Below are 18,270 nucleotides of genomic sequence, written 5' to 3' on the forward strand. Positions count from 1 at the left end.
CCAGAAAGTGTTGGGTCGGTGGCCATCGCGCGAATATGATGAAATCGGCAGCGTAATGCCGATTAAATGTTTGCGTCAAGGGTTCGGGAGCCTCGCGCTGATGAATATTTTATTTGACAACGTGCGCTCGACGGGAATGACCCTTTAACGTGTGGCGGAGGTCGTATAACGTTTAGTTTTTAGTTGCACATTACAGCATTGATGTGTGGAAGGACTTCTGCAGAACTAACAAAACGCTTCTTTAACAAAGTTCTTAAAAGACGACTAAAGGCAAGCTGTAAGCAACGAATAATGACGGATAAGCTATGAATAAAATGAGAAGTGAAAATAAATATAAAAAGGATTTGAGTATGTTTTCAACGAAGAAAAAGATGCTAGAAATCAAGAAACTGGAAATTGGAGAACATGGAAATGGAAATTGTCAATAGAAAAATGATCAAATGGGCCAAAAGAAATAAAAGTTTTGTGGAAAAAGCGATAACTGAATAAAACAGTAAAATAAATAACTCAAAGTAAGTCAAACAAGAAAGTGAATGTGAAGTGGAGAACATTGTTCAGAAATTATAGTGAGCAAACTGAAGAACAAGCACGAGCAAACAATCAAACAAACACCACGTTTAAAACAGTATGAATAAGGTAATAAATAAGTCAAGTCAGGTCGGTATGCGCCTGATAAAGAAAGTTTGTTCAAAAATTGTGTAGCATTCGAATAATGTCCAACCACAGATCCGACTTTGCAGCGAGCATTGAGTATATTTTGTCATCCATATTCAACAACCAGAATGGCTACGCTATGACCACAATTCAAAGATACTCCAGTGAACTGGGGTACCACCGAAGTAGTAGTGCCTCTACCCCCAGGTATCGATCGGTGGACACGCGGGTCCACATATCGCTATCGAGACAGGTTGGGATGGTACGAAATAAATAACAGTACAAGGATCCGTTCGCCGGAGTCCGAGTTCGGCGAACCCCCGGTCGGTCACCGTTCGGGCCGATTGTCGTTTTCCGGAACTGCTGCTATCGGTTGCTAGGATTGCTTCCCACAGGAGTGGAGTTCATGTGAATGGACCATTTCTGATCTGCCCGGGCCCGCACTCCGCATCCTGTTGTCCTTTTTTCGTTCCGAAGCGTTCTGGTTCGGTGGTCATCAGGATGGGGTGTTCCGGGTACCGGGAGGGCCAACAACGATCCCCTGCCATTGTGACCGAGACCCGAAGTGGTTCGTGTTGGGCGTGATGAGGGAGAGAAAAAAATAAATACGCTGGCCGTGGCTGGCTGGTAGGAATATTAATATGTATTTTATTGCGGGTGCGCGTAGCCTCTCACGCCCACCCACGGACCCCGCCGTCGCGTACCCCGTGACCCGTTAATGGAGGGTTTGTTTTCGTTGCTCATTAAGTTGTTACCGGGGATCTTCGGGTGGCGCGCCCAGGGCGGACGTAATTTTCGTGTTCCCCCAATACCGGCGGCGTTGTCGGATTCTTCGAATGCGATGAAAAGCGGTCGAGGAGCCGGCGCGGACCGTTTCTCGTCCTTTGCCTTCCACCGGTTCGCTTCGCTTCAATTACCGGACGCCGATACGAACCCGGCCGCGTAATGGCAGATGGATCCGTCTGTCGACTTTGACGTACGGCGTTCCGGGGCGTAATTTTTATACTCCGAATTGCTCCGCAGTCTGAAGCCCCGGAAATGAAGATTCCGAATGTTTGCTGCAGTGCTACCCAGCGTCTCCCGCACGCGTTCCCAGTTCCCGGGTCGATCTGGAGAATTGTTTGGGAATTGTTTTGCCTAGCCTGCCTGCCAGCAAATGGTGGCACGGGGATCAATTCTTCACTGGCAGCACAGCCACAGCCACGGCCGCAACTGCCGGATGCTGGCCATGGTTTGTGGAATATTTTTTGAGGGGGCTTCATGGCTTTCCTTTTACTCGATGCGTCGAGCGAGAAATTTAAGCACACCGTTGCTGACGACGGGGCGGGCCGGGCAAGACGGTGGACGTGGCGGAACCGGCGGGAACTGGAATGTGATTTATGGTTCCTGGCGGAAGCACGCCGTACGTCGTGCGCATCGCGCGTGAAGCGAAGAATTTGGTTAAAAGAGCGGAAAAGAACTGGTAGCATTAGCGGTGTAGAGTTGTCAACATTTTCGAAACACATAGCGCCATGATACGGGTCTGACGGGTGCGCATTACGATTCCGATTCCCTTTCCGTTGCACACACACACACACACACACACAAAAACACATGGAAGAAATGAGTAATAGATATCGATGGGGCCGTGACGGGTGTCACCGTCAGGCGGCAGCAGCAGCGAGATAAGAACTGGTGAATTTCTTGTGCGAAACGGCGAGAAAGCGAGATTTGATTTAAGCACCGAGAGCCCAACCTTGTGAGGGACCGGCCGGAAGCCGATGACGTGAGGCGGGACTCCGGAGCCGAAGTTTGTTAGCAAATGTGTCACCGGTTAGGCTCGCGGGTGTTGATTTGGGACCGAGCCTTTAATTCAATCTCGTGCTGCCAAGTGAAAACATTGACTGAAGCGCTCGCCTCGAAGTAGATTGATGCGTTCCGGTTTAATTGATAGCGGGGCCGTGAGCACTTCTTGTCATGCGGCCGTAATGGTTCCTTTTTTGGTGTTTGTTTACAGAATGGGGTGTTGTAGTGTAATCTGTTTCTCAAACGACTCACTGTAAACTGTCGAATAAACAGTGCGAGCTTTGTATGTTGGGTGAGTTTCAACAAATCGTACGAGTCGGAGCTTAAAACACGGCCATTGTGTGAATTAAATAAGGAAAAGGACCACACTTTTCCTGTATAATAATTCAAAGGATTTCAAAGGTTGTCTCATCAACTCATTGTGTATCATATTAAGTTTATTGTCTGTTTCCTATTTATCAGAAGCCGCTGATTACGCTACTAGAGAAGGCCTCGAGATTTCCTTCAATTGCTTTACGAAAGAAGATAATAAAACACTACATTTTCTTCAAAGCTTTCAAATGTCAGGGGTTCTAGTTAAAATTCTACAGCTTCCCTTTGATTGAAGCTACACCAATCGAATCCAAAGTCCAATCGACTGATCTTGAGCCACAGAACTCATTTGTTCAAGTTACTTATGATTCATCATTTAGAATAAAAAGACACACAATAACAGCGCGGATGAATGCAACAAAATCGTGCCAGTTCGCGAGTTGATAATTAGCCTTCTTGAAAAAATAATGCACGCGGTGTTGCGACGACGCTACCACGACAACAACGAGTGGGACCCCTCGGTGCCGGGCAAGTGCCCTTTTTCAGAGGCCTCCATTTGGTTGATTCTGTGAGCGAGCCCTCAATTCTTCATTCACGCTTCGTTAGTTAGTCCGCTTGTTGATGCCAGCGACACATGTCCCGTGCACGGATGCTACCTTTCGATGCTCTCCGTTTGTTGGTTTTTGCCTCGCATTCCTCGAACAAAAGGTGTAACTAGTCCCACCTCTGGATGGCTCTTGGCTGGTCTTTGTGCGGAGTGAGCCAAACAAAACACGCATCCACCATGTAGCGTAACGCAGAGGAGTGTGCCGTCGTGTCGTTGGGTCGCTGTTTTGAATTTTTCATTCTGCCTTGCTTTTGCTGTGCACTGCTCTGCTTTGTAAACTTTTCTGACCGTATCCCGGGTATAGGGCACACCGTCTCGAAAAGGATCCAACCGGGTCTGCCAGGGCGAAAGTCGTCTCCGCACGTGGCATGGCACGTGGCCTCCGTTGTCGAAGACCGGGCGTCTCCACTGTGTGCGCAACCAAGCGTCTCCATTGTGCACGGAACCTCGAATAGTACTCCGGGGAGAAATTGGAAGAAATTTTTCCCGACGGTTATCGATATACGGTAGATTTATTGTGTGGCAGCATAATCCCACCCCACCGCACCGGTTGTCAATATCAGCCACCAACCATTCCGCCGGCATGCCGGGCGGGGATATACAATTAATCCTTTACACAACGCAGGCAACTAGCAACGCGTTTGCGCTGCGACGAAGGCGCGCAGCGTGACGTTTGTTTGTCGTTTATGTCGCTCCTTTGCGTCCAAGGAGCTATTCTTCGGTTCTGGCTCTGGTACGTGATGGCTACACGGAAGGGAAAAGGACCAATGAACGGCCGGCAAAGTGATGGTGGTGGGATTTTTGTTGTTGTTCGGATTGACAAACGATTATACAGAGAAAAGTCAAGCGATTTCGATGTATTATAATTTCAACGAGCACGCAAAATGGGTAAGCAGAAAATGCCACAAAAAGACCTAAAGGAGTTCAGAGTCCGGCATGATGGCGGCGGGACGATGGCGGGACGGACCTTGTTGAAGGAGCTACTGTTTGAGTTTGAGATTGAATCGCAACTTGTGCAGTTTTTAATATCGAAAGGATTTTGCTGGTGGGGCAGGTGGGTGTGTGGTCCCCATTCCTTGCCGGACTGGTTGGCTCGTGCCTGGAGCTGGAACACGTGTACGAACAATTTTTGAACACACACACACACACACACGGAACCGCATAGATAATTGAATAACAATACACGTACATTGAGCAAACACATTCGCCGCAAGTGCGTGCCGGGCGATTAGGTTGGCCGAGTGTCTGCAGTGAGCGAGGCGGTGGAAGTTATGTCTTTATTTGACTGCTGGCCCCCCGGGCCAGGTCCAGTGTTCTTCCGTGGGGCACCGCTCGAACCGGAGGCCGGTCGACGGGAAAATAACACTCAAACGTGTGTTGCAAAAATCATTTTCGTGTGAATGCTAAACACACACGCATGCACGGTGGCACGCGTGTAGTGTGTGCCTTCAACGTTTGGCGTCGCCACCGTCACCGCGCAGCGAGGCTTAGCAGCGTCGCGTAAGTGATTTGGGGTTTATTTTTAGTTAATTTACGAGACCGGAGAGCCGGAGGTACTTTATGTGCCTCCGTCAGACCGAATGTTTACCGAAGTAAGTTATTTGGTACCCAGCGCACCGCCCGAGCTGGCCCGTCCGTCCAGCCGATTGGCGCTCGAGTGAGTGAATGAGGATGAATGTATGGCCGGAAACAGTAGCAAAGAACAATAAAAAGAGCCCGGCACGGCACGGCACGGGCCGGGCGAAGTGCGCTCGAAGCTGGCTTCCGTTCGACGTAGCACCGGCACCGGCACCGGACCGGCACTGCGGTTGGCCGGAATAGGCACAAAAAGCTGAAATATGAACACATCCCCGGTTGAGCCGGTTGCCGGCAAGGTGGCGTTGTTACAGTTGGCAATGAATGGGTAAGCAGGTTTGGTAAATTTTCATGAGAAAACGGTCACCGTGTGCTCGTGTGGAGACGTTTTTAGCTAAAATTCATTCCCCGTGCCCCGGCAGCCGACCGGAATTCAGGGACGGTGCACTCGGCAGTGATGCATTGGATGTTCGGGAGCACATTTAAATAACAGAATTTAATTAGCATTTTTTAACAGAGAACAACAGACGAAGCGGCGAAGAAGGATGCACTCGAAGATGGTACCATTCTATCGCGGTGAGTTTGTAATAATTTATGAAGCCTGTGATTTCATTCCGAGTACCGTATCGTGTTATTCTTCCGTGGCCGTGCTTTAACTGAATGCTTTAAACTTGTGGCTCTTGAACACCTACATCTACTTTTAGTTTCCATCGACCATCGAACAACGTTTGGGTAAAGTATCCGTTCTGATCGTTGCTTTGGTTTGATCCTTCGAGGCTTCTCTTTACAAATCTATCGATATCTTGTTGGCTTATGTTGGCTCAACAATCGTTCGAGCATAAGCATCATTCAAACAACAATTTAAAGTTCAAAGAGCCTACGAACCATCCACCAACGTATCGTTCGGCGCCCGGAAGCATGGCTTGACTACAACCATGGGTTTGGGTAGCGACATTCATTTCAATGTTCATCTCCGTAGTGAAACTCATGCGTTGCTACGATGAATACCAGCGTGAACCGAGAACGAGAGCGAGAGAACGATTCGGGACGAAAAGGATAGCGACCGAGCTTTCCCGAAGCAAGCCGTCGTCGTGGTCGTCTGGGATGGCGATGCTTTTTAAAAGCGTACACTACCACCCGAAAGCCCTTCAGTCACCAGCTGGCAGTGGTTCGTGTTGGTTCGCCACCCCGCCCGTGCCACGAGCGCCGTCAAACTGTTGCCGCGTGTGTGTGACTTCGTGTGTTTTCCTTTTTCTCGTCCATTTGCCAGCCCGGTTGCCGGTTGCCCTCCGGTGAGCGGGCTCAGGAAGCGGGTTGTTTGCCATTGTCCGACAGGTAATAGTGGTGTGCAGTCGTCCATTGTTGTTGTGTCAAGGGGTCTGTGACTTTGTGACTTGCGGTGCAGTTCACTTGCAAAGATCACCGACTTCCGGTGTTTGTAGTGGCGTTGGCCTGTGATGCACTCCGAGTGCGTTGGCAGCCGTTGTGACGTTTGTCCTCAAAAAGGATGTGAGCGAATCGTACAAGGAATAGTAATTAGATTGCGAACCGCCCGAATGTGTGTTTGTGTGATTACAATGTATCGCCCGAGTGGAGTTCTGGGTCCTCTTCACTGTTGTCCCTGAAGGGAACACACTTGAGCGGCGAGTGGCTGGAAAAAAAAAATCAACCGCCACAGTGCCAATGGAGACGAGACGCCTGGTGCGCGGTCTGCACGAGTGCCGCAGTGCCAGTTAGTGCAAAGTGGCACATAATTGGGTGGAGGTCGTATGCTAATTTTCCGGTGACGCGACGGCCTAGCGGTGGTCCTGGTGGCGTCGCAACCAAGGAATGCTAATTAGGAGCCACGGCGTCGGGCAACTCGATGGCCCCGACGACACGTCGCGCTACGCCGGTGTTTTGGGAGCCGCACAAAAAAATCCTTCTCCCACACACACACACACAGCGCGGTGCGGCCTCCCCGAGCAACAAATGGAACACTAAATAAATTTACAAATTAACGTGGCTCTTCGTGGGGCACTTTTCGATGGCGACCAACAACACGGCGGGGTTCGTACGGCTCTGCTGCTGTTGCCTGGGCCCGGAAAGGTTTATCAAGATGCTCGTCTTAATGCTCCCTTGCTCCCTTGCACCGCGGTGGCTGCCGTCATTAATCCACATAAATTTTGATTACGTTACCATCGCGCAGCTGGGCCAGCATAAGCACCGTGCGGCGGGGTCTACGGAGCGTTAGCCGAAAGGAAAAAAAAGCGCCGCGCATAGAGTATGAGCCCCGAGACTTAATGTGGCCCGTGGCCTCCTTGTGCGTGTGTCGGTGTGTGTGTGTGCTCGCGTGCTGGTCTAACGATCCGCACTCGCCCGCTTTTTGATTGGATCTCTCATCTTGGCCACGAGTGCCCGGCGAGTGGGGTGGAAAACGAATAACGCAAAAATAACGCAAGCCTCGAACATGTTTTGGGCCAACGGCGAGAACAAGGATACGGAAACAATAACCGCTCGCTGGTCGTTTGGGGCTAGCCCATCCGTCCGAAAACTGCCCGAGAGGAAGACGCTGTAATCTCATAAAATTGTAGTAGCAGGAAAATGAAATTTACACGCGCTCCCGCACCCGATAAAGGGCCCCCCGCAACGGCACCTTCACGCGGCAGGATGTTCGAGGGCAAACGGAACACGGGCACGGTCAACAGCAAAGCAGCGCCCGTTAACGTCCATCCTGTCGCGCGCCCGTGCCCGTGCGCGATTCATGTGAAATGTGAACGGCGACGGCAAGAGTCGCAATCGTAAGGATTAACCCCTCGAGGGCACGGACACCGGCACCACCACCGGGGGTGGAGCCCGTGAGGGCAGATGATTAATGCCCTCGCATCCATCGCCGTTACATTCCTCATTCAATTGCCTCTTCGCGCTTCTAATGTTTATTTATCTTTTTTGCTCCCGTGTGACCCGTGTGTCTGTTTCTATTGTTACGCCAGACCACCCGAGCCGGTGAACCGCTGTCCCCCGTGTGTGTGTGTGCGCGTGTGTGGAAGCAGGAGCATTTGCATGCGAATGTGAATGGAGTGTGATTTTTTAAACCCAGCCCCGGCGGGGCTCTCGTGGGCCCACCTTGTCCTCGGCCAGGCACGTGCATAACGCGGCGCGGCGGTACACAGGATACTCCCAGGGCCGTTACGCCGGGTATGTCCCGTTCCGGTTGAGTGTTGTTGAGTGTATTGCGTGAGAACGCGCGCGCGCGCGAGATCACCGTGTTGTGGTATGGTGTGAAAAGGAGAGTGTCCGGAAGCACTATTATCTCGACGAAGACACCGGAAGTGCTACCTACGGGGCTACCAACCCGACCGCTGCTTCAACCCGCGAACCCGACCGTTGGCCCGGATCGGTCAACCTCCTCCAAGTAAGTGGCGCAAAATTTGAAACAAAAACAGGAACCACGGAGTTTCCGATGATGGGACCAAACGGTGGGTAGGGTGGTCCAAACATTTGTACCCAACACTCTAGTCGGTTCCGGAGTGTCCTTTTGTGTGTGTGTTTGTGCGGGAGCTTGGCAGAGATAAATGGGACCCGATTTACCTTTTCCTCCTTATCGTCTACGGCGTATCAAAAACCAGCAACGACAGCATCCATTCATTCTCCCGCCCGAGGGCCGCGCATAGGCGCACCGGAAATCAGCCGCCAAACGCCAGAAAGCGTTAACATAACCAATGGCACGGCACGGTAAAAACAACGTCAACCACATCGGAAAATATTCAAACTTTTCCACTGGCCCCCCACCGGAAAGGGTGGATTTTATGACAGTTTCGTGCAGTTTCAGCACCCGCTCTGGTGGCGGTGGTGGAACGTTCTGTCCGCCTCCTTGTGCCTTGGTCGATTGTAAAGGATTGGCTTCCGGAGCGAACCGTTTGAGGCAACCGTATCTTATGCCGGCATTCTATGGCCTCCTAGCGGAAGCAAAAGTTTCTCGCACACCGACGACCAACGAGCCACGCTGACAGGTTACGGGAATTATCTTAACGTCCTTGGCCAGTGTCCTGCGGCTCTGCGATCGCGATTATGATCGGAGCATTAAAGCTTGTTCTCGGTTCTGAGCCATCGTTGTCGTCGTTGGCTCTTTAAATATTTCGGGCACCCTTTTGGTGCACCCTTTATGGCCCTCTCGCCGTGCGCCGTGTGGTGTTGGGTTGGACTTTTAATGACTTCAAAGGGTTAACCCTCCCCTCTCGAGGGGTGTGAATGGAATTTTTGTTTGCATCGTAAAAGGTGGCCCCCAGAGTATGGCCCCCAGAGGACTCGTTCCGTTTGTGGGCACACAGGATGCGGGGCTGTAAATGTGATGAATTTCATTAAAGGGCTGCCCCCTTCAAAAAGAAGGCATCCGTAACCATTACCGTGGCGTGTACCGTCGTGATCGTGTAATTGGCTACAAAAATAAAAATAGCACGACAACGGACAGCGCAGCAACAGCTTTGGGCTTTGCGGTGTTGTACCGGTGTTGGAAGGTGATGCCGTTCGTGATGCGGTGAACGGTGATTGGTGACACGATAATTGTGTTACTCTCATTCGAACGAGGCTCGCGTTGGGCAAACGAGTAAAATTATGATTTGATCGAAAAGCGAATCACGTCGGTGTGGTGGAATGATAATTGGTCACGAAATGTTTCACCCAATCGGTGCCCAATTATCGCTGCACGATATTTTATTATTGCCACTTTGGATGAAAACTTGATTTTTGTTGGGTAAAATATTGATTTCAAGTAACACGGAAAACATTGTGTGGAAAACAAACAGCTAGTGAAAAATCTTACAAGCACAAGCAATGTTAAATCAGAAACTTGTTTACTGTCAGCAAAACACACACAAAGTTTCTTTCAGCTAAAGAGTTTCTAATTTACCCTTCGTTCGAGTGATCCAATCTGCACTGTTAATTGGCTGCCATTGTTCTGTCTCAACTTTGGTTCAATTATTTGATAAACGACAGATAACTCATCATTCGCATCACGATTAATACTGATTTCAAAGGTGTCAGTCCCAGTTAAAATGCGATGGAATCGGTTAAATTAATTGTACGCCCAACGGACCGTCGACCGAGCCGGTAGTGGAAATCCATGAGCAGTCCCTGGTGCCGATTGCTCACCGGGTGTGTGTCAACGATGACGAAGGTTTTAATCATGTTTTGTCGTCCCTTCGGAGCATAAATTAAAAACCATAAACCCTTTCCATCGGCCTGTTCGGTGTGTTTGCAAAAGTTCTATCGGGTCCCGCATACCAGGTCGGCTGCCGGCCGATAACTGCCCGGGGCTTGGTTAAATAGCTGCAAGAAATTAATTATTCGCCTTCCGATCGGTGAGACGATCCCGCCAGGTCAGAAAATGGGCACAGGACTTCCGTGTGAAGCTGACGCCGCTTTTTGGGGCGGGCTCCTATTTCTAACCCCGGGCGCGGGAAGATTTAAGAAGCAAACCCCCATCGCCCGGGATTGAATCCCGGAAGAAATGGCCGACACCACGGTTGCGGTGGGCCCACATTTCTACCATCAATAATTAATTGGGCCACGGGGCCAAGAGGTCGTCGTCTTGAAGCCACAGCTGGCGGCCCCGTCCTGCGTGCGGCACGCAGCTCACCCACTGTCTCCGCTCATTAAGGGGCCGGATGTTCGTCAAATATTTACAAGGATCCCGGACCGGGGCGATCCGCGGACTGTCGGTGATTGAGTTAGCGATGAAATGGTACGGGCTAAAACGGAAACTGGTTCCAGATTGTTTACACCGTCGATGTGTAATCCGTAACGAAAATGATGGCCAGCAGCTGTCTGTCGTCTGCTGGGAGTTGATAGAACCTCCTGCTTCTTCGGTGCCGTTGTAGACCCGTAATTGAACCAGGGCTACCCGGGCTGACCGCTGAGCGAGAAGACCGATCCATAAATCATGCTCGTGGTGGCCGCGAAACCGATGAAATTGTTTCCCCCCGGTGCCAATACCCAGGCGGGATAAATCTTGCTAAATCTTGTCCGAAATTGGATTGGTTTGTTTCGGGTTAGTTGTTCCAGGATTTTTCTCAGGGTCTTTCCCTAAAGCCACTTCGAGCGGGAGGTGTTTGTGTTCGGAAAAGTTTTCAGAGTTACACCCAGACAAAAAGAACCATTTGCACAAAACCTAGCGACACGCTCTCTAGTCTATCATTAGGTGGTGGTTGTAATCGGGCCACAAACATCGTTTAGAATACGTTGACTCGATGGTCAGCAGCGCGGTCGCAGATGTATAGAGTCACCATCACGATGAGCAGAAATAGAGAAGCAGAACCCCGGGAAAGTTCCGCCGAAGATGCTGAAAGGACGTTTCGTACGTGACCAAAATCGGAGCACGCAACTAGCGAGCCCCGAGGGACCGGCGAATCACTCACTTGACGCTACACAAAATCTGCCCAATGCCAGCCCGGGGAACGAAAGGCCACAGGGAAACATATAGAATAGCCTCCAATAATCCGCCGGTAAAGACCCCGGCGTATCGTTTGGCTCGGGAGGTCCTTCCTTTAAAAAAATAGCATCCGCCATTTTAGCAGCGCAATAGCCAAACCGCAGACAAGCTTCGTCGGAAGCGTAGGTTTTGAGAGGGAGAGAGAGAGAAATAAACGACCCAATCTACCAAGCGTCTATGGCTGGCGGTAAATTTAATGCTCTTTTGAGCTTTAAGCATCACCGACCGGTGCCGGTTGCCGGTTCCCGGTGGAGCCACAACGATTACCGTAAAAATCATAACCGTTACGGAGTGCGCCTACCTGGCCCAGTCGGCGGCCGAAACAATGTTGAAAACGAAATATGGTCCTCTGAGAGAAAGACAGAGACTCGGGCGGGGACATCCGGCTCTATCGACCACTTCCAGGCGAGTGAGTTTCGTCCATCTTTGGCATCATCATCGGCGTCGTGTCTTGGACCGGCCGCGAGGCGTCCCCCAGAGTCGCGCTGCGGACCGCTTTATGTCGCCTTCCGAGACCGAGCCACAATTGGGTGGCTTTTAAGTGGCGTTCCGTACGCCCTTTGGTATTTATTATTCACTGCATAAAGCTTCTCCTGGTGCCGCGACCTGTAGACGCAAGGAATAAAAAAAAACTCCCAAACCTCGGCCAATTAGATTCGCTCATTTGTTTAACGGTTATTAATGCACTTTGCCGAAAACTTTGGAGCCTTTGGAGTTTGTGTTTTTTTAAATTTCAGATAACCGACGCAGGGTACCTGTGTGCGGGTCATCTCCCTCGGGCTTGATGGATGCTTCGGCGCGATGGTCCATTAGAGCTGGAAAATTGGAATTATTCTTATTACAAGTCTTGTTGTGTAAGCCGCTTAACGGTCGTTTATGATTTATCTGAGCCTGTATTGTGAAATGATACATCCCGATCATTCATTGTCAAGAAAACATATTTGAGTTACAAATCGAATTAAGCTACTTACTTTCTTCGCCATTATAAATTACACAAAACCCATTATCGACCAAATTTATTACTTTTAACATACAAGTATTGAAGTCCCATCTTAATGACACCTCCTTTAGGATTTTCTGTATATATTTAATAATATTATCAATTCAGCCAAGTGACGTTGAGAGGGGCAAAATAAAATTGGAACTTCCCACACTGAACTGAAGCCGAGCGAAAGTGAGCGAACCGTCTTGATAACATCACCGATAAGAGGTTATCGACGAAAAGGGTCGTGTTTTTATGTTCGCCCCGTTCTAAGCCCCGGATCCAATTCATTTTGCGCTACGCAACGCCAAGCCAGGTAATGGCATGAAGGACCCGGCTCAGTTCCGTGCGTTGTTTCCCATTTCCGGCGAAAAAAGCAAACATTAACGAGCCACATTCTGGCTGTGTGTGTGCGTGCGTTTGGCGATGCGTAACGATAGAGTGAGCTCCTGAAATCAACCGACAAACCCGGCTCCGGCCTACGAGATCCGAGTTTGCCAATAATTCCGAACGATTGCAACCCCCGATCACCGATCGCACGATGGGGACGATTCTGTAACGAGGTCCTTTTTGTCGGGTACACGGGTTTCGCCACTCGCGTAGTAGGAAGCGGCAATCGGAATCGAATCGAGTCGGAGGAAATTATGAAATTGAATTTTCTTTGTTCGTGATTATCTGTAGAGAGATGAGGGTTACGTCGTGGCGCGCAGCGTCGATTCCTGTTGTCGTCTTCCACGGCCTTTGGGGTCCATGTTTTATCGATGCCTCGGATCCGGACCGGACGCCGGCGTTCTTTGCGAGGCGAGCACAGACACTGTTTACTCGACCACCACGGCTACGAGTTTGTCGTAACCTGCCGTTAGAATTGTAACTACAGTCAAATAAAATAAACTGCTTCACCGCTACACGGCACAACAACAGCAATGGTGCGGCTTGAGGCTACAAGAGTTTCCAGTTCCAGTGGTCCTGTGTTTTCTGGATCCATTCTTGGGGTGGGTTCTTTGTTGACTTGCCATTCGTTGGGGCTGCCCGGGTCTTTATTGTTGACTGCCGAGTCTAAAGTTAACACCAACGCAGAGGCCTTCGGTGCTACGGAGACCAATTTAATCTCGCCAGCGCGAGCATCGTGTTCGCTGGCGGTGAAGTGCAGTGTAATTAAGGGATTTTTTTTGTGTATGCTGAATTTATAAATCAGAACCACCGTAACGTGACGACATGACAAAGAGTGTCCCGGAACCGGAGTGCAAAATGAACAGAGCAAGAAACGCCAGAGCCGTGCCAAGTTTTTCGCTTTGAAAATGGAAGCCTTGAGGGCGGTGTTAACAGATTTCCGGAGCGATTGCAGCGCGGAGCGGGAACAAAGAGAGCCGCTTCATGCTGCACTGCTGTAATGCTGACCCCTGTCATCGGATTCGTGCCCTCTTTCGGCACTTTGGGATTAATGGCGGAAAATTGGTGTTTCTTTAGAATTTTCGCACCGACTTCTGACGTTCTGTCTTAGTTTCGTTTTTTGCCCCAACCTCAAGATGCCAATACAACAAAGGAGAAGAAAAAACTGTGGCAGCTTACTGGTGACCTTACGGGAAAACAGGAGCACCGCATAGGTACCTTCTGAACGCTTTAGCCAGATCCAAAGCACGCTTTTTGATGGTGACTCAATCTGAGGTGTTTGAAGCCACCGTAAACTTTGCGTTGTGATCCTTCGCCAATTTTATTTGATTTTCTCCAATAACATTAAACCGAGCGATTTTGTTTGAGTTGGTAAGTGAGTTCCACCGACGGAGATGCGTCATTTCGGGAAGAGCCAACATGAAAGAGATCGTATATCGAGTTGCGTTTAATTTCAAGTGCAAGTACATGCTGGGTAAAAGTTTCACTGCTTCGCAAATATGCTGCTCGTACATTCCATTTTCTTTCATGTATTCCACAACGTGACGTTTTTTGCGTTACGCTGAATTTACGTTCCGTGTCTTTCCAAACGTTGGTTCGATCAAGCGGTTTGTTTGATGATTTTGGGGCGCTTGGTGTTTCACATTTTTCACAGTCTCACCAACGGTATGTTTTAGGTTTGATTAAACGTATTATGTGGGCACATAATACGAGATAACAAACCGAATTATGCTCGCGTTACGGTCGTACGCTGCGGCACGGCATCACTCGCTTGATGATGAACAACCTGGACATCGGTTCGGTGTATGTATCCTTTAAAAGTTGATGGAATGGCGTCATCAATTCCCCGCGTCAAGATGCGCCCCCCTGTTTCGGTGTTGCTGACTGAGCGTACGTAAATGCGGTGGAGGCGCATGGTCGGTTACGACATTAAAATTAAGGATATAAATTTACTAAATCCGTTACTAATAGTTATGTTCGATTTGAGATTGTTTTTACTACGTTCTCTGATAGTTTTCGGGAATTGTTAATTAAAGGAACAGGAAGCTGTACCATAATTGCATGCAAAACTGAAAAGGTGATTATTATAGTTCTTTTCTTTCTAAAAAAACCTAAAAAGCTACAGTAAAAGCGTTATTGGAATAAAAAGTACAATAAATCAAAACTTGTTCACCATTGTCGGCCAGTTAAGTGAATGTTTTGCCACGGGGATTAATATAAAAAAAGAACGCATGCCGGAATCCACAGATAATGGCGGAACACAACAAACCGGCTATACAGAGTCCCCAAATTGCATTCACAGTTGCACTCCCCATTCGCAATTGTAATCCAATTTCGATTACGATTCATAATCAGTCGGAGAGCCTACGGCCTGCCGGCTTACCGACGGTGATTAAAATGCAGATGAGCGAAAAGCAAGGAAAGGCACAAAAAAGCTCGCTCGTCATTAGCATACCGATCACAAACAAGCGACAGCTCGGCACGTTTATCGGGACAGGGCAGTCCTGTGTCGTCGGTTTTTTTTCGGTCGGGAAGAGTGACAGTGAAGAAAACAAGACCCGTCGAACGGGAGGTTGACAAAAAAGGACTCTATTCCATTCCAGGGCCGGCCGGGGGATCGATAAATAATTTAAAATGCAAAAACAATCGCTCAGCCACTGTTGCCGTATCGATTGCTGAGCTTGTTCCTACTGTTGGTCTAGAAGGACCAAACAAACACACAAAAGACGGCAAGGATTGAGCGGGCCTACGGTGGTACGGCTTTACAACGTTTTGTTTTCCGTCAGACCGGGAGAAAGAACGAGGAACCCACGGATTGTTGCATGAAATGATTAAATGTAGCTTAGCGTAGTGATGAAATCTCCAAGAGGGTTGAATGGAAAATTGATTCCCGGGACGAACATGGAGCGTTTTGTTTTTGTCCTCAAACCTACGACCTATCCCGTTGTCAGGGTGTTTTAACAAAATCTTCCATCAGACTCGGGCTCATTTGCAAAGTTCGGTTCATGTGCTTACGTTTTCCCGTTTGCTCGGAAACCGCTGCCGGCTTCGCATAATTTGTGTGCACACGCTGGAGTATGTGAAGTAATTGAGTTAAATGCGTGTGTGTATCTTTTGCGCTCGGTAGAAAGCTGAAAATCGAAAAAAGATTGTGGTTTTCGTAGAAGTACCACAAAGCCACACGCCGGCACCGCGGCGAACTGTTTTGATAAACGACCAACAATCTTTTACAAAGTTGTTCGGTGGTTTCACATAATTTATGCATACACTTTTATGTGTTCGGCTGTTTCAAGAAGGTCGAGACTTTTGAGGTCTCTACAGAGTTTAGAAGCCATCACCACTCCTCGCTAAACTGCAGCCAACCGATTGATCATGTGCGAACGGCAAAAACTCGGGCAATAACAGTTTCCTCGGCTAGGTTCGTGGCGAGTCAAACATGAAAGTCACAAAATGGCACCACTGCGTCGGAAATGGTGAAGTCAGGCTCCCTTTTTGACGCAACGATGCCCAACTAGTTGTGCTGTCGGGACTTTCTAGGGGTTGCTTCTCACCGAGCCCACATGTCAGGGTTATGTTTTAAAATGTGCCCTTCGAAGTGGGGCCAAAGCAGCACTGAAAGCATAACGACAACGGAACACATAATCTTACTCTGGCAGCCCGTACTGTGTTTAGGGTTTTCTAGAACAAAAAAACCGGCGGCACGAGTTTGAAATTCGACCGAGTGAAGTGAAAAGTTCATTATGCAAATATAAACACCAACAGCGAGTGCCGCGAAACCGGGGTTTGAAACAAATGTTTCCTTTTCCCTTGTTTGGGCCACCAAACTTTGCACCGCGCGATGCTATTACACTCACTTCGCACTCACCGATGGCAGCACAGATCTGCGCCTGTCAGAACGCTTATCGCGTCCGTGCCAAAACGCTGACGATATGTGTACCGACACTCTGGCGCCCGGTGCACGATGCTACTCGGGCCTCGGGAGCTTCTTCGTGGCCGTAAGTAGTTCGTCGGTAAGCACCCTTTACCTGCACCTGAAGTACTGGATGATGAGATGATTTTGTGATGTGCTCGACGCTGCACCGGCGACGGCACACCCAAGATGAAGTGCCGTATGTTGTCGTCAGCGTCAGCGATACACTCGAGCACAGCATTATGCATTAAAATTTCGTTCCTTCAATTTCGTTTCCCAGTCACTCTGGTTGGTTTACATTTTTCATCAAAGCCACGGCCTTCCAGCGAACGAACCGACGGACGAGATTGCACCCATTTTCCCACGCTAAAGTGGATTTGTGCATTACCCTCTCGAGCAGACACGTGTGCTACGGTACCGGCAGCAGGACCGAAAGTAGCAAAACTAGTGTATGTCAAGCTGTTTAGATTTTCAAGAGAGATTTGACTACGGTGAAAATGTGACATGCATTTGGCGAGTGGTGTCGTTACAAAGAATTAAATAGCTTCCCAATCGCCAAAAATTAGGTTCCAAGTATTGGAGTATTAGAAGACACTCAGAAGATAGTTTTTTTTAAATAAGGTGAGCCTGAGAAACTTTGATAAATTAATTTTTGTTGCATCCGCACAACGTACTGTACCGAACCAAGATCTGTGCAGTAGTGTCTCTAGCTGTATGGGACATTCGTTGGAGGAATAAAGAATCGGAAAATTTATGGGAAACCCGTGCAAATTTCCACTTCAAGGCCTGCGAGTGTAATAGTTTCCGCAAGAAACTGCTCAGCATAATGTCTCAGCGGCGCGCCAAACTTTCAATCCTATTTCTTCGTTACTTCCGGCCCGTTACACACCGCCGCCGCCGCCGACGCCGCCAGAACCTCGGCTCCAGATGGCGGGCGCAACGCATTAGCATCGGCAGAGCGACAGCGCTTGGGCGACCTAATCAAGCCACTGATTTATTCCATTTGCTCCTTCGCGGGTTTCAATCTTGGCGCGAAAATATTTTCCACCTGCACGCTCCATTTAACTCCGTGAAGAGATCACGAATTCGTCTTAACGTAGCGCCGAGAGCGCGGCAGAATAAATACATTACTTGTGCCGTGGCGTCTTGCCCGGTCCAACAGGATCTGGAGCGAATGCATCGCAGCCGGCAAAAGCTTGTGCACGCGATGCAACGACGACGATGATGACGCTGCGAAGAGCACTCGCCAGAGCCGTCAGGATTTGCGTCAAGAACGCTCGACCGGAAACATCTTCCCTCCCGTTGCGGGGTTGATCACCCTCCGAGGGAAAAGTGTGTATCATCGCTTCTCAATCTAACCTCGCCCCAAAAACGCTGTGACATATCAGGGGCCGTCAACGTCGCCCGAAGCCGAATGTTCCCGGGGAGCCGTGCACCCTCAAAAAAGCTATCAAATGCAGTGACATAATCGCCTGCCGGGCCAGCTGATGATGCTGATGACGATGATGATGCACTCGCTGGGTGATCATCATCGTCATCCTGGGTGGCCGAAACATTATCCGTGGACGCCCGGTCGGTCGGTCGGT

Source organism: Anopheles cruzii, chromosome 2, assembly GCF_943734635.1.
Source record: "Anopheles cruzii chromosome 2, idAnoCruzAS_RS32_06, whole genome shotgun sequence".
Taxonomy (NCBI): Eukaryota; Metazoa; Arthropoda; class Insecta; order Diptera; family Culicidae; genus Anopheles; species Anopheles cruzii.